This window comes from Corapipo altera, unplaced genomic scaffold (assembly GCF_003945725.1).
Source record: "Corapipo altera isolate COAL_440 unplaced genomic scaffold, ASM394572v1 0, whole genome shotgun sequence".
Lineage (NCBI taxonomy): Eukaryota > Metazoa > Chordata > Aves > Passeriformes > Pipridae > Corapipo > Corapipo altera.
Genome location: NW_020884872.1, coordinates 15,551,482 through 15,577,784, shown reverse-complemented (window position 1 = coordinate 15,577,784; position 26,303 = coordinate 15,551,482). Strand labels below are relative to the sequence as shown.

General features: G+C 40.7%; 1 protein-coding gene across 2 annotated transcripts in view; it reads left to right on the top strand.

Annotated features, from left to right (window-relative positions):
• Nucleotides 1-23,011: 23,011 nt before the first annotated feature.
• CDKL5 (cyclin dependent kinase like 5) overlaps nucleotides 23,012-26,303 on the top strand; it is a 131,450-nt gene continuing 128,158 nt past the window's right edge. For both annotated transcript variants that reach the window (XM_027638015.1, XM_027638005.1), the window contains exon 1: nucleotides 23,012-23,069. The gene's annotated coding sequence lies outside the window, so the exon portion shown is untranslated. The remainder of the gene's footprint in view (nucleotides 23,070-26,303) is intronic.

Genomic DNA, 26,303 nt, shown 5'->3' with positions numbered 1-26,303 from the left:
ACATTGTTGGCTTATGTTTAGCTGCCTGTCAACCAGTACCACTAAGTCCCTCTCTGCTGGGCAGTTCTCAAGCCACTCCTCCCCCAGGCTGTAGTGCTGCCTGGGGTTGCTGTGACCAACTGCAGGACCCAGCACTTCACCTTGTTGAACCTCCCATAACTGTCCCTAGCCCATTGATTGTGTTTGTCCAGGTCTCTCTGTAGAGCTTTCCTACCCTCGAGTGGACCAACACTCTCGTCCAACTCGTGTCTGCAAATTCGCCAAGAGTGGCCTCAGTCCTCACATCCAGATCTTTGATAAAGATGTTTAATTAGGACCAGCCCCAATACTATTCCCTGGGGGAAATGCTAGTGACTAGTTGCCAACTGGATTTAGCTCCATTCACCACAACTTTCTGGGCTCGGCCATCCAACCAGGTTTTTTACCCATTGAAGCATCCACCCATCCAAGCCAGTTTTTTTAGGAGGATGCTGTGGTGTCAAATGCTTTACTGAAGTCTAGATAGGGTAATGAATGGTTGAGCTCTTCAGTTGCCACAGAGGAAACTATTCTGACTCCAGCTTCATATTTTGGCAAGCAAAATCAAATTCTCCTTTAATGTGCTAACATTTCTTCTTTGAACGCTCTTTAAAAGTGAAAAAGAAGTTTAAGAAAAATAGAGCACCCTCATCCCTAAGAGAGAGAGCAAAAAAGATGAAGTGCTAGTAATCCCTACCCTTGAACTCAACAGTTGGTGCAAAGGCTTCCATGTCTCTGCCGCTGGGACTTATCCAGCTGTCTGGGGCCATCAGCACCAAACTCAGTCCCAGGCACACAGCAGAAGGTCTATGTGGCAAGGTTTGACAGCTATCTGACTGATTAACAAAAAAAAAAAAAAGAAATCCAGCTCTTCCTGCTGTGGGAAAGCTTTGAGAAAATGAAAAATTAAAGCAAATGCACTGTTTTCCCCCACTATTTTTAAGCAATCTGACATGGTCATACTGACACATGTGAGGGGTGACTCTCTCTCATACTGAGCCTTTGGACCCCATGGTCCCATTGCTTCCAAATCCAGTACAATTTCTGTGATACTACCAAACTGAGCACTTCTGCCATGGGATTTGCCAGTTGCTGTCAATAGTTCCCTGACATTTTCTTTTGTCTCCTTGACCTGCCAGCACCTACTGGCAGCCTCCTGTGGCCCCTTAGCTCTGCTGGTGGGGGATGGGCAGAAGGAGGCCAAGACATCGAGCAAGCAAGGTAGCAAGGAAGAGTCCAGCTGGCAAGAGGAAAGGGAATGCGGGCCAGAAACACAAGCTGGCCACCACCTGGGCTGCTTTTGAGGCAGGGCAGCAACAGTGACCTGGGGGAATCACGGAAAGGAGCCGCCCCAGTTGGCAACGAGATCTCAAATCCACCATCAAATGAATCAGGCGTCTAAATGATGGCTGTGTAAGTCCTGCTTGTGCTACACACCTTGGTGAGCATGCCCCAGATGGAATGCAGATGATAGGGAGTGCCATGGATGGGTGAAAGGCTGACTGCTAAATAAATGTGCTGCATAAGAATAAAACCAGAATGGTGGTTTTCTTGAAGCTGAGTATATCAGGATGTTTGAGCCAGGTTGCTATCTCTTTCCATTAGTACCCTAAAAACAAAAGAACAATTAAGTGATAATAACACCATTAAAGCACTCTTGAAAGTTTAGTTTCAAGTTATACATTGTTTGGCATGATGTGACCAACCATGTACACCCTGAGGCCACCACAAGCATGAATAATATGACAAATGCCATTCTTTGTGTGATCAGCACTTATTTCTATTTCAGTGCAATGAAACCTGAGATGCCAAAGTGGTTAATCCTGTTTAGTGCTACCGCCAAGGCAGAGATCTGTCAGCATTATGTTTTCAAATGATGACAGAGGCAGTTTGTTTGCAGCTCTCAGCCTTACCTCACAAACGCCAGTGACTTCTGCTTTCCTTAAAACACTGGTCTGTGTAAACAGCATAGCTGGGTTTAAGTAGAACGCATAAAGTCCTGTTTCACTTATTCAGTTTCTCAATCATTTATTTATTCATTTATTTGTAGTTTAGTTTATTTGGCTTTATTAAGAATAGATCCTTCTGCCCACGAGTGTCCTCAGCACCCACCTTCAGAACACCACGAGCACTGTGGTAGTGTGGGCATCTCTACCAGGCACAGCTTTTCTCAGCTTCCTGGTGCTGGAGACCCACCAAGCACAGAAGGGCCCAGGGTGTACTCTGGCTGCTGGAGAGAGTGGAGGGAGAGCAAAAAGGCAGGTGTCCAGGGAAAGGGGGTAGGACAAGGGCCGTGAGCACAAGCAGCAGCTGCTTGCACCTCTGTCTTTCCCTTTTTGCAAGGCAAGAGTGGTCATCTCCTGCCAACCATCCCTGTCCTCCTGTGGAGCTGCACCTCATCTGCACAGCAACAAGATCGAGCAAGGAAGGATAAGGGAATGTCAAAAGCTCTGAAGCAGAATAAGAGTCCCAAATGGAGCGTTCTTATTAATATTTGTAAGTGTTATTTTTACCAAGGCAACTGTTTGAATTAATAATAGACAACGCCAAAACAGCAGTACATAGAGGTAATGGGGTTTTTACTTTCTCTGTGTCAAAACATTACTATTAAATATTTAGAACAAATACATTGTTAGTATAAGAAATGATGTTATGGCAGTTGAACTATTTTTTTACAAAGATACAAAAATAATGTGCTTTTCTGTTCCCATATATATACACCACTTTACAGTTTTCAGCTTTTGGGTGAAGAAAATGAAGCATTTCAACTATTTTAGTTAGCTTTCAATTTTAACATTTTCCCATGTGTTACATAAAAAAAAAAAAAAAAGTAAATCTTCTTTGTTAAAAATATGAGGGGATGAGTAAAGTTCAGGTATCAAGGAGGAAAGAAACAGCAAGAAAATGCCAGAATAGCCCTACACCATTTCTATTCTACCTCCAGGTAGTAAAGATGAAGACTGAGGAATCAGAGGGAGAGATGTTGAAACAGCAGGATGAAGTGAAGAACAAGTCAAGTTAAATAGTACATTCAGAGAGTTTTGAAATAAATGGCAGCACTGCTAAAATAATATGCACTCACTCTTAGGCAGAACAAAGAGATACTTCTCAGGAACTTCTTAGGACTACTTTCCCTGCCTCAACCCTAAGAAAGGGTCAAAGATGCTACTGGTCCCTAAGGTAAATCTGCTATACTTCGGAAGCATCTGCATAAAAGGATCTTTACAAGAACAGTCTATAAGGAATATTGAAAATAACACTGACAGTATACAAGCATTATTTAAATCAGAGCTATATTATCTACTGTGTTTTGGTTTATTCTTTCCACCTCAAAACAATGCAAACAAAATTATTTCAAAAACAGATGATGAAACAAATTAGAAATTCGCTTGAGACTTTTATACAAGGAAAGCCCAAATACGTGGGGCTGTTTAATGTCAAGATGAGTGAGGGGCAATAAATAAATATTAAAAAAAAAGAGAGAGAAATACAAAGAATGCAAAGTCATATAGTCTTTTTATCACAAGCATAAGAACATACACTGAACTTGAATATCAGAAAATGTGAAGGTCTAAAATAGAAAAATCTGTGAAACTCCTTACCACAATATAACATTGCTGTTACCAACAGTTAAGGGGATATTACAAAGGGATAGACCTGTAGAGATTAGAATAGTCCTGTCTGTCTTATAATGATGATAATAGAGATAATTTTAAATAGGGAACATCCCTTCAGGTTTTTCTTTTGTAGCAGACAGCTGGTAAGAGTAAGAAAGAAAATTCTTTTTTTTTTGCCTGTAACAATTGCTTGTACTTTTCATACAATCATTTATGTTGTCATTGTCAGAGGCAAGTCATGGGACTTCTGATCTCACAAAGCACAAAAATTCCTTTGTTCCTAAAGATGAAAATCTGTCATGACCAAAATACCAGCTGAACAGGAGGCAGGGAAGGAGAATCATATTTCTAATGGAAACACCAGAGATGTAAAGAGAATGAGTTGCATGAAAAGTAAGATATCAAATATCTGAATTATCAGAACATAGTAGTTTTTCTTTCTTGTAGTTCGATTCTTTTCCAAGGGTGTAAGTTCTTACATGCTTGGCATTAATAGCTTTTTCTTTATTATTTCACTGTCTAAATCTTTATTCTTGTTCAGTTGCTTCTGAAGTTATTCCCAAAATAACTTTAAGTACGCTCTAATGGAAAAATTCTCATGCTTTCAAAGGAAGGAGTATATAAGCACAGACACAGAGCCCCAGTGCTTTCAAATGAAGCTCTCTACACTTGTACCCAGTTGTTGGTGCAGAGGTTGATGTTCCCATCATGAGTGAATTGTTTCTATACGTGCAATAAGGATCCTTTAGCTCTGCTGCTGACTTAAGTGTTTGAGAGGAGAATTCTTTACAGCAGGATACTGCTGCTGCCTGGGACAGCAGCAGTGCAATATAGATATGTAGGTACCAGAGAGATAGATAGACAGAGAGATAGATATACAATATAACACAAAAAGTGTTTTCTATATATAAAGTATATATAAAATTGGAGGGAGATGGGAGAGATCAGACTTGAGAATGGCTGGAAGGTGCAATGGAAACTGAGAAATGGAGGAAGTATGGCATGAGTACATCATGTAAGCTAACATGAAATAAGATGCAATACTCTACTACTTTTGCATTGCTAAATCAGAGCTCTGCTGCTGGTGGCATTACCTGATGCATGCAGCCTGTTGGAGGCTGTTGGCTGTGTGAGTTGTGTGAGTAGTCAAAGCACCCCTAAACTGTAACTACCTCCTGGTCAGCACTCTCCTCTCCAGATGGTACCTCCAACTGCGATGTGGGCCCACTGATCTGGCAATTTTTTGTGTATACAAGTGGAGTTTTGCCCATTACCTGTTTAAAGGACCTCATCCTCTTAGAAAGAATGTGAAGCATTAGCCCCTTGGCCACAAGCTGGTCAGAAATGCGTTGGCCTCATCAGTCTTGCCAGTCATCTGTGTGAAACTGTCTTAGCAGGAGCTGAGCATGTCTGAACACAGGTTGGACATTTTTGTGCTAGGAATTATCCAATCCAGTCAAGAGGCAGTGTAATGGAGGGGTTGCCACTAAGTGAAGTGGCAGGTGTGATCCCATACCTGTTATAGGTCTTTTCCTATCCCTGTGGAACACATAGAGTTAACTTCTGGATGTCTTCTTTCTCAGATTAAAGATGCCAGTAGCTAAGGAAAGAAAAGTGATTTACCTCCAAATAGTTCAGCTGACCCTACTCATTTATCACTTTACAGGATTTCATTTTTCAATGGAGTCTATTGTTTCAACACCATTACCTCCACTTTTAGCAAAGACAATTACAGGGCATTTATTTATACACCACAGACACATTGCTTAGATTTTTACATTCTTTTCACCCGAAATAGTTCTGTCACAAAACAGTTGTTTGTCTCAAGCAAATATTTCTTCTGTCCAAGTTTTACTTAGAAATGCTCAAATGTCTTTTTATTTGCACAAGACAAAGACCCTTTTTACTACCTGTGACAAGTGAAGAACAAGTTGAGGTAATACACTGACAGGACATGGATTATTTAGCTAATGTCATACTATTGTATGGACAGACTTTATTTGAGGCTTGTAACTTTTTAGGGGTTTTTTTTGCTTCTCTTAATTGAGCTAAAAGTTATCTTTCTACCAGATTGCCTTTGTAAACAAATAGCAAGTCACTAATGTCCTACTTACAACTACTTAGCAGCAATGAAAAACTCAGTCATTTTGGATTTTTAAAAGATTATTATTTAACATAAAGATTGTAATTTATTATTTAGGTAAAGATTATTATTTTAAAATATTGTTATTTTAAAAACATTCCACTCCCTTCCGAGTCCCCAGCCACGTAATAACTAGTGAATGGATATTATCACCTAAATAATTTGAAGATTAAAAACCTCCACTTACTTTTGTTTTTAATTTACAAAGTGGCATGTTTCCACGTGCAGAATAGGGCCCTGACCTGCGTTCACAGTCAACCGTTGCAGTTTATGGCAACATTTCGATATTCATTCCATCTGCCACTCTTGGCTATGGCCAGCTAGCTGTGGTGGTGCTCTGTTCAGACACACCACAGCAGCAGCGAAGTTACAGGACGCTCTTAACTCATAATTTTTTGGCTGGAAGCTGTTCCTTAAATACATCTGTAAAATCCCACACACGCTGGAAGTGTGCCAGGACATTAGCCTGTAGAAACCATGAGGACTATGATCAATTTTTCTTGTGGACCTGAACCCACACTTCGGGGTGTTTTATGCTTCTAGCTGAAGCTGGAAGTGTTTTATGCCTCCATGCTCACCATGGAATAGCATATAGATGTAATTTGTTTGGTTGACTTTTCTGAGCCAATGTAAATAAATGAAGGACTGATATTGAAGGACAAGAAGAGAGTAACACCCAAGAGATTGTGGGATGAGAAAACAGAAATGCCATTGCACTATCCCCATCATGTATCACTACACTATCCAGTCCTAGGAAACTCCTTTTGAAGATAGAGTTTTCACTACTGAAGAGACTCTAAACTCAGTTTATTTTAATATACAAAGTCAGAAACCTTTATTTTTTTATGATTCTTAATGCTAACTCAGTAGTAAAATATCCTTTGCGAAATCATTTCCTAGAATTCTTTGTTGAGTCAAGTTTAATAAACTGACATTCCAAGATGCCCAAGGCATTTGGAGAAATGACTACTGCATAGAGATGATGCAAAGAACTGTCAGTTTCTCTTATTTTGGTTATAGTTAAACTCATGTAATGCCCTTTAATGAAATCTGCCCCTTTGTGTTCATTTTCAGTGCTTCAGTAGCTTTAGGAAACAATGATCTTAAGAAAATATAGCAGTAGGACATGAAATTGCCTTACTTCAGAAATGGCAAAGTAGTTATGCAGGAAACAGGGAGGTAAACACCAAATCTGAAGACTGGGCTACAAGTTCTTGTGAGATGGTGTATGCTCCAGCAGAAGGAAAAAGCAGCAGACTGAACAGAAAAAGAAAGTAACTGCTGGCTTTGTTTTGCAACTTTGGAAAGCCCCCAAGCTTTACCTTAGCCACTCCAAAGCTCTACATTTTTTAAAAATAGGAGGTAAACTAGGACTGCAAATCTGTAAATCTGACTGTAAACTAGGATGCGAAAATCAGATGCTGAATTTGATAAAAAACATATTCCAACAAAGATATATTCTCAGGGAGAATAATGGGATCCAGATCAAATTAATTTTCTCTCTCTCGTGAGTCAGGACTGTGTTAACATCGCTTCAAATAACACTGAATCCAAATCACATTGCTCTGAACAACTTCCACATAATATCAGCCTGCCTGATGTTACAGGTCCTGGTGACCCCACCCTCAACCTACCTTTAGTATAAGCCCATTAAAAAAAAAAAAGATACATTTATATGAGGTTTTCCTTTTTTTTTCCTTTTAGCTGCATTTGAAGTTTATGTGCCATAGTAGATTTTCATATATATCAATACTTATTTTATCAAGATGCTTCATGGTTTCCTTGAGGCTTTGTTCACTATTTCCACTAGGAAGAAAGCTGATTACATCAGTCACTGATTACAGGAGCATTTCTTTGGTGCTATCTTTTGTGGTTTACAGAGGCTCTTCACACATCCCTGTTGCCCTGCGCACTGGAGGAGTCAGACAGGAGGAAGCTGGTCTCCTTCACAACACCAAGCCTGCTTTTCCAAAAAACAACCTGATGAAGCTATCATGCAACAGTGTTTCTTTTGCTATCTCCTAATTCTACATGGATTTTAAAGCTGCCATCAGCAGAGCCTCAGCAGAAGACAGTACCTTACGTTTGGCTCTGTACTGAGGCAGTGTCTCCATTTCTGGAGCTACTGCTAAGCAAATGGGTTTTTTTCAACTCAGAGCATCGTATGCAGCATAAACAAATAAATCTGCAAACCCCAGACAAAGATATACCTGTTCAGAGCTCTTAATGTCATATGTAATCCAGAATTCTTAACTATGCCTTTAAATCCAGCATTGCACAGATTAAGTGGGGCTACAGGCCAACTGACTCTTACATATGCAGCACCTCCTGAACGCCTGCCTGTGTGCTCAGTACCTCCCTTACCTCTATTCATAGAGTAATATATTACAGAATAAAAATGCTTAATATTTTAGTATGTACTGGATTTGCCTACTTGAGTTCTCACAGGGGTCGAAAATTAGAAAAATCAAAAAATGATTAAAAAATTAACTAAAAAAATTTAATTTTGGACAATCTTTAACAGCTTTTAAGATTATTTTTCTACATCAGGAAGCGAATGTGAAATGAATGTTCCATTGAAGGTGCAATCACAATTACTAAAAGTAAGGCATGAAAGAGAACATCAGAAGCATCAATCAGCGTATGATTGAAATAAAATAGAAAGAAATCTTCCTGTTACAATGTGGGGGAAAATGACAGACATAAAATGGCATAAATTTCTCCATATTGGCTATGCTAAACAGAAAAGAAAGCTCTAGAATTGCAGTAATAATAATATTGTCAAAATAATACTAGAGACTTAAGGTGCTGAAAAGGGCTTAGCAAGAATATATCATTATCTAGAAACATTCCAATCTCATGAAAATTATCAGGAACAAAGAATTTAATTCAAACAATCATAATGTAATTGTGGCAGTAATTTTTAAATTTTTTTTAGGTAAAGAAAAGTATCTGGGTGAATGAAACAAGCCATATTTCAGAGTCAAGTTCTGTATAAAGGAGCCAGCACAGCAGAAATGCTAACAGCCACTGCCTTTGGGCACAGATACAAAAGTCCAAAATACAAGACAACACACAGTGCAGAATCCTGCTAAACAAATGCTCAAGAAGGAAGTATTGGATATGATTTGGGTCAAATCTTTCCCAGCTGCATACACTTAGGCAGACTGAAGCTGGACCTTCCATGAAATGAATACGCACTATAAGGAATGTAAATCAGGCTGATTGTGTTTGCAAGGTTACCGAGAATTTTTTATGTGCTTTATGCAGTGAATCAGCAAAACAATGCAAACCCAGGAGACCCAGGAAAATGCATATGATAATGGTAGGAGGTATCCATAAAAAAAATAAAGTCAGTCTATGGAAACTGCATAGCTAAAAGTTTTATCCAATGTGCAGTTTTCCATGAGAAGAGCACTATCAAAATGACTCTAAAGATTTTTAGAGTCTATTGTTTAACATAACTCCATACAAAGAGAAGCAAAACAAAGAGTGGGTAACTTTGTAAAAATTATTCTGATCCAACACTTCTGTTTTCCTGCAGTCAAGGACAAGATGGCTCAGAAACATTCATTTACTAGCATCACTTTGGCATTTCTCCCAGAACTTTCAGGGTCTACTTGGCAGAAAATGTGTAGCTGAATAATTTTAGTGTACTCAACATCTTTTATCCCATGCATCACAGTCATATTCCCAGAAGATCTACTTAAGCTGAAGGTGTGTAACCATCAGCAACCTCTGTATTTCAGCTTCCTTGGTGATGAGAAGGAATCACTGACAGTCTCTGAGACTATTGCTTTATACAGCAGCCTCAGCTAAGTGTTAGATAATCTCAGTCATGCATGTGTGGGAGCAAAAAAGAAGGGATACACATATGTCAGACCAGAGACAGCAATCCTGATCACTTGGCACTAATAATCAACTCTAGAGAGGGTTATTATCAATACAAACACTGTCAAGAATGCTCCATCTCTTGAAATAACAGGTTGGTATCGGCAATATCAGTATGGCAAAGTCCATCCTACCCAAAAAATTTACTGATCTTAGAGCAGTGCACAGACAGTACTCAAGACCAACATGAATCTTGGTTCTGTAGCAAAGACAAAAGTGAGCTTGAAATATGCCCCATCTTTTTTCTTTCCCTTGCAGAAAATATCTTTACTGCTCTTTGCCTGAGAGAATATTCTCACCATGTTCATACTGAAGGGGAACCCTCACTCTGGCTCAGGTGATGTGTATTTTCTCCCATGAGATCCTCCTCAGGAACAAAACCGAGCATTGGATCAGGCCTTCCTCCCATGCACCACAGTCAAGGTTTATAAAATGGCATCTCAGCAGCTTCTACTTCTCTGAATATTAATTTCCTCATCTTTCTATATAGCCTGCTTAGAGGTTAAGTGATTTTATCTGTTAAGTGTAGAAAGTCTTGTTTCTCAAAATTAAGGGTAGTTGTAGGATAGAAAATCCTTGTGCAACTCCTCAGGCATGTGGCAGACAATCACATCATGGCCAGTACCAGGGGCACATCCAGACTATCTCCAGAACTAGCCTGTAAGAAAGTCAGTGGCTGCTTTCTCAGAAGATGCCCATACGGTAAGGGGAGTGAAGGTTTTAAACTGAATTTATTACCATTGTGACCTCTCTTGTGATTAAATACTACAATTAAAAAAAACCCATAATGCTCATACAATTAAAAAAAAATAAGATAATGGTAAAAAAAAAAAGAAAATATTAAATTTTGGAAAAGAGGAAACTGAGGAAAGAAAGAGGAAACTGGGCAAAGAAGAACCTAAAGGAAATGTTCTATATAGAACATTCTATGCTTCCATATAGATCATGCTTAAACAACAATTTCAAAGCTGAAAAAAGCCCCCTTTGCAGACCTCATCAGTAGGTAAATAAAACGTCAGTGCTCCTTTTTTGCGTAGTAGTTTGGAAGGTCTAATCATCAGTATAAGGACAACAGAATTGTGTTATTATTTAATACACACAAATTATTTGAAGAACTGATGGATTATTACATATATTGGGTATAATCTGCAAGCCACTGGCCAGTCATAGTTAATTGATTGACAACTTTTTTTTCCATATTTCACTGTTCAGACTGTTACAGAGGATTTGCATGTTTTTATTTTTTTCCACACCTTTCCACCTCCTCACTGCCAATTTAGGAGCTGTTAGCTTCAGTTCATACTAATTGTGAGAAAATAAAATTCCATCTGTTTCTGTCAGGAAAAGGAAAGATATGGAAGGGAATGGGAGAATCAACAGAAAATTCCACTTGCTAGACATCCTTTACTGCTAGCTATTACTTTTCTAAGGGATGCCTTACACAAAGTACCTAACACTTAGCATATATACTGTATTTTAATTTTATGCATGTCCTTAAGTTCAGCACTTCCAAGAAAAACGTGTCAAGCACTGTTCTTCCACTGTTCATCTAAATCCATAAATATGATCCCCATGTGCAAATAGTGCCATACAGACCTATTTAACTAATAATCAGCCTGAAGCCCATTTTTTCCCTCACTGGGTTTTCAGTTCCAGAAATATTTCTAATAGAAATGTGTAGGAACTCATGCCAGAGTTGTAGAACATAATAGCAAGATTCAGGCTTCTGTCTTTGCAATCTGTCTTTCCAACAGCTTTGGAATGGCTTAAAGGTGAACAAATAATGAGGAAGAGAGACCAGAGAGATGGGGAGGGAGGCACACATGCTCAGAGAGAAGCAGAGATAGATTTAGGATAAAAAGCCATTAAGAGTTAAATGATCTGCAAAGAGTAAAGCCTTGAAATTCAATTTCACTCGATATCAAATAAGAGATTTAAGAGTGGTATATTAGAAGAGACTCCTTTCATGAAAATGCAAATATCAGCAAGCTGTTTTAATTATAGGCTGGAAATGTTGCATGCTGGGAGAGAAAAAAAAATGCAGGAGAGAGCAAAACCATAAAACCATCCCACTGGTATTTTCAGGTCTTTTTTAAACAACAGTATTCTCAATAGAAAAATATTATGCTTTTTTTTCTAGCTCATTGATGGTTTGGCACATGCATACAATTATGGGGTTTATTCTGCTTGGAGGTATCCCCTCAAGGAAGATCTTGCAACTAAAAAAGGTAAAATGTTATCTGCTTCAGAAGGATGGAGGTGCAGGCATGAATACCATATTCCTCCTGAGACCTTCATCCGCTGCTGCCAGTTACCAGAAGGTTAGATCTCATAATCCAGTTCCCTGGAAGACAGAGATGGAAGCATCTAGATAAGGCAGCTACAGACCACAAAGCTTTGTCAGCAAATAAGGCAGATCTTCCCTACAAGCAGCTGTGCATAACACGTCATTAGTCAGTAAAAGCAGGGGTTCTGTTTCAGTTCCGGTATAAAACAGCGCTTGCTGGCAAGAGGAGAGGATAAAGAAAACACATAATCAAATATGCTCTACCTAAATGTAACAAAAATACAAGAAGTTCACCTTAATTGCAGAAGTGACAATTCTCTTTGTCCTTTCCACCTTTTTCCACCTGCTGCAGCACCCGGGTTGCAGCCAGCTCTGTCTGAACATGTCGTATGCTTGCCAGGCCCCTAAATTCTAATCTCTCCCCTCCTTCAGTGAGAAAAAAAAAAAATCACTTCCATTTTCAAATGAAGAACGGACTAAAATTAAACCCAGTCTTTCAGGAATTAAATATTTGCATACAAAACATGTCACAGAATACATTAGTTATGTATGTGTTTAAAGCCTGGAAACATTGTGATGATGGGTGCTGAATAACAATCAGATAATAATAGCTCTGAAACATACAAAGGGAAAAATATGAAACCCCTCAGTATTTAAAAACACATTAAATCTCTGATGTTTGTATTATGTTTAAGAGGCCAGTGCTGCTTTCCCAAGACTTTTGTTGCTTTCCTTCAGTAGATGTCACTGCAGTACAGGATATCTAGTTCCAACACAATTTTGGAGAAAAGAATATTAGTTTCACTGGGGAGTGGTTCACAATGGAGAACTGAAGCCTTAGTTTTCAGATTTTCAGCATCTCTGAGTATCAGACCTTGCATCCAAATTTTTTTCTTATGCTTTTTTTTTTTTTTTTTTGGTTGGGGACCAAACATGAGAAACTATTCGCTGTCATGGTTGGATGCAGCTGAAATCACATCAGGGAAGCTAATCTGGGACAACCATCATTCTGAACCAAAACTAGCTTTCATGTGCCTCATTCATGTTGCTTTTGAGGATTCAAATCACAACCTTTTTTCTGATGCAGCTTCCATGTCCTTAATGCCACATATGCATTATTCTGATCAAGATTTGAACTCTCTCTGCATTCTTTGCTATAACTTGAAAGCAAAATCTCTACCAAATTAGTTTTTAATTTTTCTGATTTAATGTATTTCACTTCTAAGATGGCTTGGTTGCTTATATAGTAAAACAAAATGTTGGTTTTAACCAGGGTCAAGGGGTTTTACTCAAAACAAGGAATCTTAAGACATTAGCCAACAATTAAAATATATGAAAGTAATATGTTACTAAGTTAAAAAATATCCATATAAAAATATTCCTGGAAATGCCTGGATGTCAAACACAGAAGGACTGAAGCTAAAAATAGAAAATAACAGAATGTATGTGAGAAGCAACATCAGAAACCGAGGAGGGTTTTACAAGATTAAAAACATACTTTCAACAAGCTCATGTACAGTTAAAGAAATGCGGTTGCTAACAGAGTCATCAGAATGTAGTCAGTGCGTACAAACTCCTCCTCTCTTAGTCATTCCTAGAAAACAAATCAGAACCGCAGTCTGCTGCGGCTTCCCAAGCCTAACAACCAAATCCCTTTTCAAAAACAGGAAGGAGAAAGCTTATCTCGGAAACAGGCTTTGTAGCTTCAGGCTCTTTTGTAGACATTATGACTGAAATGCTAATGCTGGTCGAGAGCACTGTGGTGAGTACCCGAGGTATGAGACCAGCAGACCTTTCCCCAATCGAGGTGAGAGCAGAAGCCCTTCACCTGAAAGGCCTCAACTGCTGAGTTATTACAAGGACTGAGTGGTGTAGTTAAGCAAGATGGATCGCATCCCAAAGCTCTGCATGTAAAAACGCACACTTTGAATTTCACAGGAGCCAAAGCTGCCTGCCAGGAACATTAGGAGGAACTCACTCTGTCTGTGGGTGTTCTGTGCTCATGTGGGGAAGCTCCTTTTTGATCTCTGGGCATGGTCTTATGGAGTGTTCTCTGCCTAAACCCAAACTCCAGGTGACAGAAGCACAGCAAGGCCTGTGTCCAGGAAAAAAAAGGTATCCACTTCCAAACAGAGCTCACACTGAAAGAATTTTTCCCTGGAGAAACAGGGAAGTCCATAAGAATTAAATACTTTATCACACCATTATCAAGCAGAAGAGCCCTCCAGGGCAGACTGCTGAGATAAACCTGGTCTCAGCCATTTAGGCTGCATTCAAGCTGAAGTTCATATTAGGCATTAGTACAGACATCATCCTAACAGATCTGCCAAATCTGATGAAACAGAAACATCTAAACTTGTTTAGGAATAACACTATTAACATCTATCCCTTCTCTCAGATAAATGAATAATCTGATACTTCATTAAATATAGTTTTTATCAGCCTTTCCACCAGACTAATGGACATACTGAAGAGGAGAGAGAAGGAATCCATAGTTCATTTCCCTCTGCTCTCTCCAGAGAAAAGCCCACACATCTGAGCTTTTCTTCCAGAAAGAAAATAGAAAAATGTTTTGAGGGACTCTGCTTTAAGGCCACTTTCTGCTAAGATGGCTAAACAGAATTTTGTCTTATGCTACATCTTCCTTTTTTACTACTTCTACCTGTCTTGTTTCACAGCTTCAAATTTCACACCCACACCCTTCTTTCCTCCTACTCTCTTTGTCTCTGTGAAAAACCCCTCTCATCCATGACTTCTTCATACGTCATTCCCTTCAGCCTCACCAAGTCCCGGATCCTTTTGTTTCTCTTCTCTCTCTTTCAGAAGTTTCTCTTTTCCATTCATTTCTACCCCCCAGGCTTAATTTCATGGCAGTCACACTGGGCTTCTTTTTCCCTGCCCATGTTTCTCGCTGGCTACATCTCTTATAGTCTTTCTCCATTCTTAGCAGCATTAAATACAAGCCTTCTCACTTCTTCCTGTCATTTTCTTTTTGTCTGCTCTCCATGTAGCAGTTCTCTTCAGCCTTGTCCTTTGATTTCAAGTCAAGGCATTATTTTATTTTCACTGTATGCCATGTAAACCCTTCCTGATTCACTCAGTCCCCTTGCTGAAGACCCCACGTCTCCACTATGTGTTCAGTCGGCATTCCTCCTTCAGCTCAGCATATGCCAAAGCTTACTGTCTTGCACTGATTTTCATCAGCCATATTCTTGAATCTCTGATGCCGAGTTCCTCCCTTTTAAACAATGGTCATATATCTTGGAGCCTCATAGTTGAGGTTGTCTTCTCTCCCTCGTGCTTTGTCAATCAATCTTTTCACAATTTTCAGATGATTGGTAATTCTCAGTATTTGTTTCCCTTCACTTTTCCCACATTTCTTTTCTCCTTTCTCTTTCTATCTCAAGGATTGTTGTTAATTTTCTACTTGCTTCTCTTCACCTCTTTTTCCCACTGCAAGTTTGTTTTATCCGTCTTTGTTTCTTCCGGTTTCCTAGATAAGTAATTCTCCATTCTCCAGTTGAAGAACATCTGTCATCACAAGTACGTTTTTTGCTACCTGAATCATCCTCCCTTTTACTCTGCTCCTGCATCTCCTTCACTCTCCACATTGGGATGTCACCAATGTCTTCTACATGAAAGCATCTGCTTTCCATCACTTCCCTTTCTGTAACTCCTTTCCTTCTTCGTTGTCACATCTTCAGATTTTCTCTTTTCCAATTCCGTTTGCCTTAGTTCTTCCATCTTGAGCAAACTGTTGTTCACTCCTACTTCAGTTCTCACGCTCCCACCAAAACCACTCTTTTTCTGATCCCCTTTTCTCACCAGCTCTGCTCCTCTTTCCCATCTCCAAGCTCATTAAACTTACGTCTTCTCCAGCTTCATCCCAGAACCTCTGTAAATGAGCCTTCTCCCCTTGGTCATAATCTGCTCTTACCTTTGTCTCTTATTGAACTGACCTAAAGTTGAAAAATAATAATGCATCACTGAAACCTTGTCCTCCTTAAGTTTCCATGACTGTTGTTTTTCTTTTTTTTTCCTCTGTGTATCTATCCAGTAGCACTTCATGCCATGTGGAATTCTTTCAAGACCCACCTCCAGCATTTATGACAATCGAACCCTATTATGATTTAGTTATTATTTTGAATATTCATCTCTTCACTGCAGATTTGCCTGTTTTTATCCAAAGGAAAGTCTCACAAAATTTGGCTCAGATTTGTTCTCTGGGGACATGACCCCAAGAACAGTGTGTTTTAAACAGCACTTTGAGTTGCATCTCCTTCACAGTCACCATGACAAATCATATCTAGCCTGCCACTTGCCACTTTTTTGTCAGTCAAATTATGCTGTAATCCTAACAAGACTTTTTCCCAACATTTCTAGTAGAAGGCTTTTTGCATTTATCTGCATACTTTATATCCATTCGAATTTTCATTATGCCATGCATTTATTGCTGCAACATCTGTTTCCTTACCCTTGCCATGGACTACCTTAATAATTCATCATCATTCAGGGAGATGGTAAGTTCTAAAACTTCCTCTCGTACAATCCCCTCTGTTCTCCCCATCTTTACAGCATTAGGATGCACTGCTTTCATTTTCAAGTCCTTTTGCAATTTATCCCCACCATATAATCTCTCAAGCTCTTACATTCACTCTACCATTTGCTTGTTAAAAGTTCAGGTATGCACACCTCCATGTTATCTCCCATATGCTCCCACATGCTCTTGCTGCATTTCTCATAAATATTTTCTTAACAGAGCCACTTCAGTATTTTCCTTAAAAATCTCTATTTGAGGTTCACCTCTGCCACAATGCTACAAATTTGGATAAGTCTAGCCAACTGCCTATCACATGTGTGAACTACTTCATCCTTTCCCAATACTCTCTCACCGTTATCTCTTGAATTATAAGGTTCTGGGGGACAGGGATCATCCTATTATTTTGTGTTTATATGACATCTGATCCACCTGAAAAAGAATTCTGTCCAAGAGCAAGATTCTTTTAAAGAACAATTGTGATGATAATGTTACAATAAGTAGAATTGTAACATCTCAACTGGGTTGATATTGTTGTCCAACCCCTCTTTCTCTGCTATATTTAAAATCAGATTTTAGAACATAATCTTCTGTATGTCAGGCTACAAAAACACATGCCCATCTTTCCCCTTATTAAAAATACATTGAAAGCAAGTTATATTTTTATTTAAATGAAGATTACATTTAGTGGGATGTCAGCCTAGATGCAATATTACATATATTACATAAAGGTTTTGGATTCTGTACACAGATGCTAAATGTAGCGGCACAAGCTCAGTTAGGCTTGGCTTAGTAAAACAGTTAACAAGTTCTATTTCTTCTTGAGAGAAAGGGTGATTCTTCTTTCGTATGGAAACATCTCTTAAAAATTAGGTTAAAAGAGCCCCAAATGAGGGATACTGCTGGTATAGCAGAAAACAATAGTAATTAAGTAGTTTAAATGCAACCAAGAGAGAAACGCATATGAAGGAGAAGTCAGCGAAGGAAAGTAGAGTATTTGAATATAATGAAAGGGACATGCTTTGGAAAACTGTTTAGAGAAAGTTACAAATGTTCTGAAAACAAAACTGGTTTTAAGAAAATAATCACTAGAAAAATTTGCTGAGAACACAGCTGCGTTGGGCAGGACACATCTCCAGGATGAAGGACCACCACCTCCCTAAGATCTTGCGTTATGGTGAACTTGCCACGGGCTGCTGCATGAGAGGAGCCCCGAAGAAAAGATACAAGGACTCCCTGAAACAACATCTCAGCCTTGGCCATATTGGCCAACGTAACTGGTCTACTCTGGCCTCCAATTGGGAGGCCTGGAGACACACCATCTATAACGCTGCTGTTTCCTTTGAGAACACACGCAGGATCACTCTCGAGGAGAAAAGACAACGCAGAAAGAATCGTGCCTTGCGGAATATACCACCTAGGGAGTCTTTCTGCTGTGCCTTTTGCAATCGGACATGTCTATCTCGTATTGGCCTTATTAGCCACCAGTGTGCTTGTAACAAACGTGGATAGAGCCTTTCCCAAATCTTTGTTCGTGAAGCCCAGCCATGAACTAGAAAAATATGAGAGCTATCCTATCTAATCTGTTCTCATTGTGACATCATTACGAGAGACACTAGAGCCTCATGGGGGAAAAACAGGTGGAAAATGACATGATATATGAAACTACAATGATATATGTCAGTACCATTTTTCTGAGATGAGGGTGAGGACTGGAGCATTGAAGGGTCTGTACAAGCAGGAATTGCCCTCAAGAGCATAACACACAGACTACTGCAGCAGAAAACCACCCTGCAATCATGTCATCTTATCCCCTGTCTTGTTCCAACCAAATGCTGACATAAACCTATAAATTATGCTCAAGGATGAAATACCTCACGGGCAAAGGTACCTAGGTGCATGCTGAAGGTGCCTATTACACACAGTAGGAGATATTAGGATGAATGAAATCCATTAACCATAACTGGTCATTATTATTGAAATAAAGATGTATGGCTCTTTGAAATGCCAGATTATCTAAATTACTGTAGTCTGGAAAGAAATATTTTTTAACATTATTCTGTGTACTATTTTCTTGTCATAGAGAAGTAATAAAAACATTGATTTTCATGAAAGAAAAGCAAAAGTGTTTTTACTTTGCTAAAAGTCAATTTACTTCATTAGAAAATACAATGCAAATTATGGCTTGCACACATAGGTCGTTTTCATCAGGTATCAGCACTGTCGTAAGTACAATAAAGCACAGTAACAAGTGGACCAAGTTCACAGTATCTAAACAAATTAAATGCCTACAACTCAGTTATTCATCTTTGCTTTTGCAAGTCAAAACAATCACATCCTGAACTTGCAGGTTATAATTAGGCTGAGTCCCGGCCCTGTAAAAGCAGAATGTCTATCTTGCAATCTACCCACATTAGTTTAGGAAGCCAGCAGAAAGGGCAGTGGTAATGCATAAGAGGAGAACATAGCAGGTGGTTAAGAAGCACAGAAAGCCTATTTTTAAATTAAGAGGCAGAGAGTAGGTACTTTTCATAGCCTAAACAAGTCTTTTTAAATAAGACAGTAAAACTATTTCTTACAGACCAAGCACTATTTCTTCTGTTACTTTCTCACTCTTGGAAGGGCTGGGCAGAGCAGTTTGCAGTTCTGTAGTGGGGATGTGCAGAAAATCCTCATCTTTACTCATACACGCACATACACACGCCCCCAAATACCCATGCCAGGGAAATCTTGTGGAGTGAACCACTTGCCATTTCGGTGAAGGATGGTTGCATCACCCAGCAAATAGATTAAGAAAGTATTGGTTTGTAGTCCTTGCATGGAAATGATTGTGCAGGAAGGAATTAAAGCCTTAACTCTTTGACCATGGGCCCAATCTTCAAAATTAAATGATCCCATTCCAGAGTGATAGTTGCAAATTACACATTTTAAAAGACACATTTTAGGAGAAGTTTTATAAAGGGATGTCAGTGCAGTTATAGCAGACTCTACCACCTGAGAATTGTGGCTGTCAGCTTTTATTGCATGTATTAAATATGCAACACTGTACAGGAAATTCACAATAAAATTATTTTTAAATTACTGATTGCTCAACTGAGAGCTTGGTTCCTGGGAAAGCAACAGCCAGTTTGTAGAGAATAATAATTAAACCAGCATTGTTCCCTTTTGTTACATTGTTTTCTCTCAAGACCCTAGGAAAGAAACAATATCTATTGACTATTTCTTGTTTTCTTTTCTTCTGTAACTAATGAAATATCACTGCAAGAAACAAGAAATGAATAATCTGCTTCTACCCATGTGCCAATTTCTGCACTTTTAAGCTTAGTAAAACTCCCATTGATTTTTGCATGTTTCAAGGCTCTTCTAAAATGCCATGATAGTATCTTGCCCCACGTATATACACTTATACCTCACTAACCTTCGCCATCCACTTCCACTGATGTTTACATCAAACTTATTCCTACTTGGCTCTTAGTGTCAGTGGTTAATACGGATGCAGTGGGTGATCAGCTCTTTCCTTCCAGGCCATGTGACATTGGTTGGCCACCAAACCAGGAGCTGCCCGTGGGCCCAGCTGATGCGGTGACTCACAGGCGCTCCCACAGAAGCTGAGTGCAGGACTTGGCACTTCACGCCGTTTCCAGCAGAACGGATCAGGCTGCTCTGATCTGCACTGGAGGGCCAGCCTGACACGGAGCCAGCTTGTTTGTGGGACCAAAAAAAGGAAGCCAAGACAATCCGGCTGCTGCCTGCAAGTGTTTGTCTCTGGCCCTGGTCACTCCACCACAACCCCATCAGGAGTCCCCAGAAAAAACACTCAGGTGGCCTTTGGGTAAGTTGGGCATTTCCCCTCTTTTTTACAGGAAAAATATCTTTTAAAAAAGATATTGTGTTATGAATGAGACCTGCTGCTTGTTTATATTCAATCATAAATGCTTGTTTCACCTGGCAAATCATATTTTTTTCCTATATTTTGTTTTAGTGACTTGGTGGAGTCTAGCCTAGGCTTCCAAAAAAAATATCTCTATTATAGACCATGATGTGAGTGTCAGAATAAAAGCACCTGGCCTCCACATCCATTCCTGATTTGAAGAGTTCACATTAGAAAATTCCATCTTTATAGTTGAGTGAAATTAAACCTAAACTTTTGGACGCAGTAACCAAAAATCTGCTGTTCTAACATTTCTGTACAGCCACAGGGTGAGGGCAAAAAATATTATAATGAATACAGAAGTAACCTAGAAGACAAGTGAGCTATGATGTTTGATTTCAGGCATGTAAAGGCTTTGCAAAGCCCAAGATTAAAGTTTATAATAAAGCATTCTATCTTACCTACCAAATAAGAAATTTCTCTCACACACACCTTCCAAAAGAAGACAGATCTCAGTAAAAAGAGTAATTATGTCATAGTAGGGCATGAAACTGGAACTGGTTACCTGTGAGAAGCACTGTAGGAAAACGTAATTTATTTTGTGTACATTATAACAAAAAAACTCTCATCTCTGATTTTGCCACCACAGTGGTTCTGTCTATGCCTTCTCACAAAAATTCAGCATCTGCTACATTGCTTACAATATGGCCTCATATTAAAATGACAAGATACACTAATAGAAAAAAATTGGTTTAATTGCTACCATATGTTATCAGAAGTTAATTCAGTTATTTTTAAGCATTAAAGCATTGCCCAGTCATTTATTTTTAACTTGTAGCACCACTGCCTTCTATCCTGCAATCAGTTGCTGGTATAGGGGGATAATTAGGGACCACAAAGCCATTGACAATATCTGAAATAGCAACACCAGCAGCACATTTTTTTACCCTTTAGACGACAGCGTCAGATCTTGAACTCAGTTCAAGTTATCCTTATTGCTAGGGATGATATGATGTACTCCTGACACAAGAATATGGGAAGATCTATATACAAACTGGGAGTTTTGGCAGACTTTTAATCATCAAAGTTTTTAAGCATCAGTTTGACTGTCTGCTGTGAACCATGAATCAGGTCTTTCAGATGCTACATTAGAAACCCTCTGGGATCTTCCTTCTGGACTACAAAGCTCCAAATCTTCAACTACACAGGCAAGCACCAAGGTCTAACAGAAGACCTGTAGAGTGCAGCAGTTGGTGCTGAAAGCCTGATCTTCAAGCTGTACACAGTTCAAGGATTCCTACTGTTTGACTAGTTCAGTCTGAGTCCCACCCAGTGCCCATTTGTGGCTGGAATGCATTAGTTTAGCTTCATACAAAAGAGATCTACTTCATGCACTCCAACACCACTCTACACTCTGAATTACAGCACTGTTAGGAGAGATGATGACAGCAGTAACTTCGAAAGTGCCTCCCTGATCCAAACTAAAACACTTCAGTGCCCCAAGGCTCATGAAGCATTCTGTGTGGAACAACAAATGAAAATGAGATGCCTGATTTTCATGCACTGCAGTGCCTTAAACTCTGTTATCTGTCTATGCAGATTTTTTTTAAGGTTTATATCCTTACAGAAAAAACATACTTTTGGCTAGTGTTAGATTAGCAATACTCAACCATTGCTGAGTTCTGTGTCCTGTTTTGTCCAGTGGGCTTCATAATATCTTTCAAATTTAAATAACCATTGAAGCACACCAAGAAAATGCGAGCCAAGCTCAAGCACCCAGAACTACATTTTGCCGTGGTGCATCTGATATTCGATGTTTGCCTGAAAGTGGCTTTAGTTTTAAACTGTAATTTTAATTTGTGTGAGCGAAGCTGAAAGGTGAAAGCCTCACAGCCGCCAGCAACAGAATCTGCAAGCCCAGACTGTGGTTTTGTAAAAAAAAGGATAGAGAAATGGCTTGAGTGCTGGACGGATTTTCACCGTGTCAGGAGCTGATCTGAGGAAAAAAAAAAAAAAAAGAAAGGAGACACTGGATTTTAACATCCCCGCTGCCCTTCCCTCCACCCATCCAGCAAAAGCAGCAGCGGCGGCTCCCACGGCGCTTCTCCCGCCTCCCCGCCCCGCACTCGGGTGACTAACGGCCCTACGTGCCGGGGGCGGGGACCGGTTTCCATGCCAAAAAAAGGGAAAAAAAATAATTAAAAAAAAAAATAAAGAACGCGCCCATCCGTTCCGCGGAATCCCCCGCACGAGAAGCCACCTCCCTGTCAGGGAGGGACATCCTTCACGGCCATGCCGTGCCCTGCTGCCGGGAGCTGACCTCCGCCCCTCCACCTGCGACGGTGCCCCCCCTGTCCCCCACACCCACGGCCGGACGTGCCCCCGACCCCTCAGCCGCGGCCCCTCCGTCCACCGCGCCCGCTGCGCCTCAACCGAACCGGCCCGGCCCGGGCGGTGCCGCGGTGGGGCGGGGACAAGAGCTGACGGCCGCCTGCTATTGGCTGAGGGGTCATGGGCGTGGCCCGGGGCCGGCTGGCTGCTCTGCTACTGGCGGGAGGACACGTCAGTGCGGGCGGGGGGCGGGGCCGGCTGGGCGGTGCTGGGAGGGGCGGTGGCGGCGGGGGCGCGGAGCGGAGCGAGGGGGCGGTGGCGGGTGGGGAGGCGCTGCCGGGCGCAGCGGGAGCAGCGGCAGCGCCGGAGCGCAGGTAGGGAAGCCGCGCCGGGGGGTCCTCCCGTGCCCTCCACCGCCCTCACCTGTCACCGTCCGCCTGCCGGGCTCTTGCCGCTGCTGCGGAGAGGCAGCCCCGCGCCTCCCCCCCTTCCCTCGGCTCCGCGTCCGTCCCCGCTGCTCCCCGGTCAGCCGCGCTTCTCTCCCCGCCCGCCCTCCCCCGATCCCGCCGGGGCCGGGCAGTGTGTGCGCCCCGCTCCGCTCCCAGCCCAGGTGCGCCCGGGGGCCCGGGGGCGAGGCGGCGGTGCCCGGCGGGGTCTGGTGGCGGCGCGGGGTCTCGGCAGGGGCAGAGCCGGGGGTGGTTCCACGGGAGTGCCCCGGGGCGGCCGCTCGTGGGGTTCTGCCCGTGGGATTCCGCCCGAGTGCCTTGTCTCGCACGAGCTCTCCCCTCTTCCTCTCTGATCCCCTCTCCCGTCTGGCTGGAAGGTCTGAGGGATTTTTTTTTTAAAAGATGCTCTTTAGATTATTATGATTTAGAGGGGAGAGTATTTCTCTGGTTTTTTTGTTTGTTTTTGGGGTTTGTGTGTGTGTGTGTGTGTGTGGGGGGGGGTTATTGTTTTTTTTTTTGTGGTTTGTTTTTTAATCAGTCGCCCTGTTGCTGGGCTTGTGCATTGTCGGTGCCAGTTGCGAGAAGACGCACTAGTTGTTGCAAGGTAGGCAGGTGGTGATGGAGAGCATCGGAGGGGACAACACCCAGGAGGGAGGGAAGGCTGTTCCTCACCTCGAGCCGCTGGGAAGATGAGGGATGCCGGGATTCCCGTTGCTGGGCTATTCCTTGCTTCTGCTCTCAGCTTTCATCTTTTGTATTGGCCAGTGAGCAGGGAAAACACGGCTGCTGTCCTTGGAGCCATATGGAAGGGAAAAGGATTTTTTTTCAAGCAGGGTTTGGTGTGTCTGCAGCAATGCTGAAAGAGCAATAAGCTCAGCTCCTATTCCATTCTCTTTATGTATGTGAGGGCTCTGCGCGCTGTTGCTGTTGCTGAACTACTCCAGGCTTGCTCTCGGAGATCCTCCTCCTGTCTGCATCGTGCACGGCCGACTATGGCTGCGGCAGGTAAATGTCTGAGGCAGCAACAGCCTGAAACTGCCATAGTGAAATTAGTAATGATCGTGCATATTTCTGTGTGCTGTGTCTTGGGTGAGGGAAGCTATTAGCTGACTTGTACTCAGCAGACTTGTCAAGATGGTAATACATTAGTCACAGTCGCGTCTGAAAGACTCATATATGGCAAATACACGTTTATTTAACAAAGCTTTGGAACGTCTCAAACGGGCTGTAAGAGAATGTACAACAGAGAAGGGCTAAGAAAATCCACTGGCATACTGATAAACGCAGATTACAGATGGCTGTGGGGTTCTGCAGTATTGCAGGAGAGAAGTTTAAAATTGTCCTCTTAGTTTCTTTTGTTGTTCTTATGCCTCTCTACTGCTTTTCAGGGAGGTGTTGAGCACCTCCAGCTTCCATTGTAATGAGTGATCAAGTTGTATGTTGCCGATTGGTAATGGCTTCTTGGCTAGGACAATCTACAATTCCCACTTCATTTTGCTATCTGTGCATACACTTAACTATTTTTTTCCCAGATCTCATTGTAAGTGTTTCAAATTTTAACGTTTCAGGTAGTCTGTTGGGTTTGCCTAAAAAAACCAAGATTGCTCTTGTCTCAGTGTATGTGTATGTGCAGAGAGATCTGCAGTTGGGAAAAAAAAATGGAAGTTTTTTATAAAATGCACTTGTGTGTAGTAGGAGCATGAAGTGTCATTTTTAATAGGTGGATTGAATAATAGAAGTATTGGCCTTTTCTATTGTACAGACTTCAATACTACCTCTAGGTGTGTGGTTGTTTAAAATTTCTCTGATTTTACTCATTTGGCAATAGGATGGAAAAAGCTCCCCCACTGTACTTCTGGAAAGATGTTCTTCAAAGAGAGGAGCTCTCTGCCTCAAGAAACCTCTGTATTGAATGACTCTCAGGAGTTTGGCCTTGTTTGTCAGTATTTACCTGAAAGTGTAGTATTTAGGGAAGTAAATCAACACTGTATCAAAATCTTTGTTGCCTGGATTTAGCTACTTAGATTTTTGTAGCATGCAGAAGAATTAGATGATATATTACAATGGGTGAAAGAACACATTTTATAGGAACAGGAAGAAAACTAAAGCTGTAGAAATCAAGCATCGCAAAGAGCAAATGCAATACCATATTTTGGAACTAGATCTTTTGAATCAATTTCAACCAGTGCTTAGACCTGCAATTAAAAGCAGTTAGCATTGTTCAAAAATACTCATGTGAAAGATACTTGCATTATGCTTGATTTCAACTTAATGTTGACATTTTTAATGAATCTGATATATAATCCATAGTTGTTTCATGTTAAAGACTTTTTTCAATGTTTTAGGTTTAAATTTTATGAAAGTTGAAACTAGAAATTTGTTTTGATTTGTGTCTGACTTTAAAATGAGATTCATAACAAACATGTTAGTGTTGTAGCTGATATACTCTGCCTTAGTTTTCAAAACTTGTGTTTTCAACATAAAGTTTCAAAACTTCGTGTTGAAACAAAGAAATTGCAAATCCATTTTTGATGTTCTCATAGATCCTATCAGTTTAGTTTAATAATGATGGGGGAAAAATACACATTGATATTCAAGTACTGAAATGCTTACTGTAGGTCTATGTTCCTAACAAAAAACTTGAGAATAGCAATTTCATAAACCTTCTTTACTAGTGAAGCAGCTAAAGGAAAATATAAAAAACTCTATGGTCAGTATAGAGAGAGCTTTTTATAAAAACAGAGGTTTGGGCTAGTTTGGTGGAAACTCTTATTGAAGCACTGATCTAATTAACATCATATTATAGCATTTAAAGGGTCACTAAAAAGAAGATGGAGACTCCCTTTTTCCAAGGAGTCCCATGGAAAAGATAAGGGGTGATGGGTACAAGTTACTCCTGGGGATATTCCAGTGAGACACAAGAGGAAAATTTTTCACAATGAGAACAGTCAGCTGTTGGAATAATCTTCCCAGGAAACTGGTGGATTCTCCAACACTGGACACTTGTAAGGTACATCTGGACAGGGTGCTGGGCCACCTTGTCTAGTTTGTGATTTTTTCCAAGAAACTTTGGGCCAGATGATCCTTGAGGTCCCTTCCGACCTGGTATTCTGTGAACCGTAGTGTCAGTGTGGTTTGACACTAACGGTGGCTATTTCTATT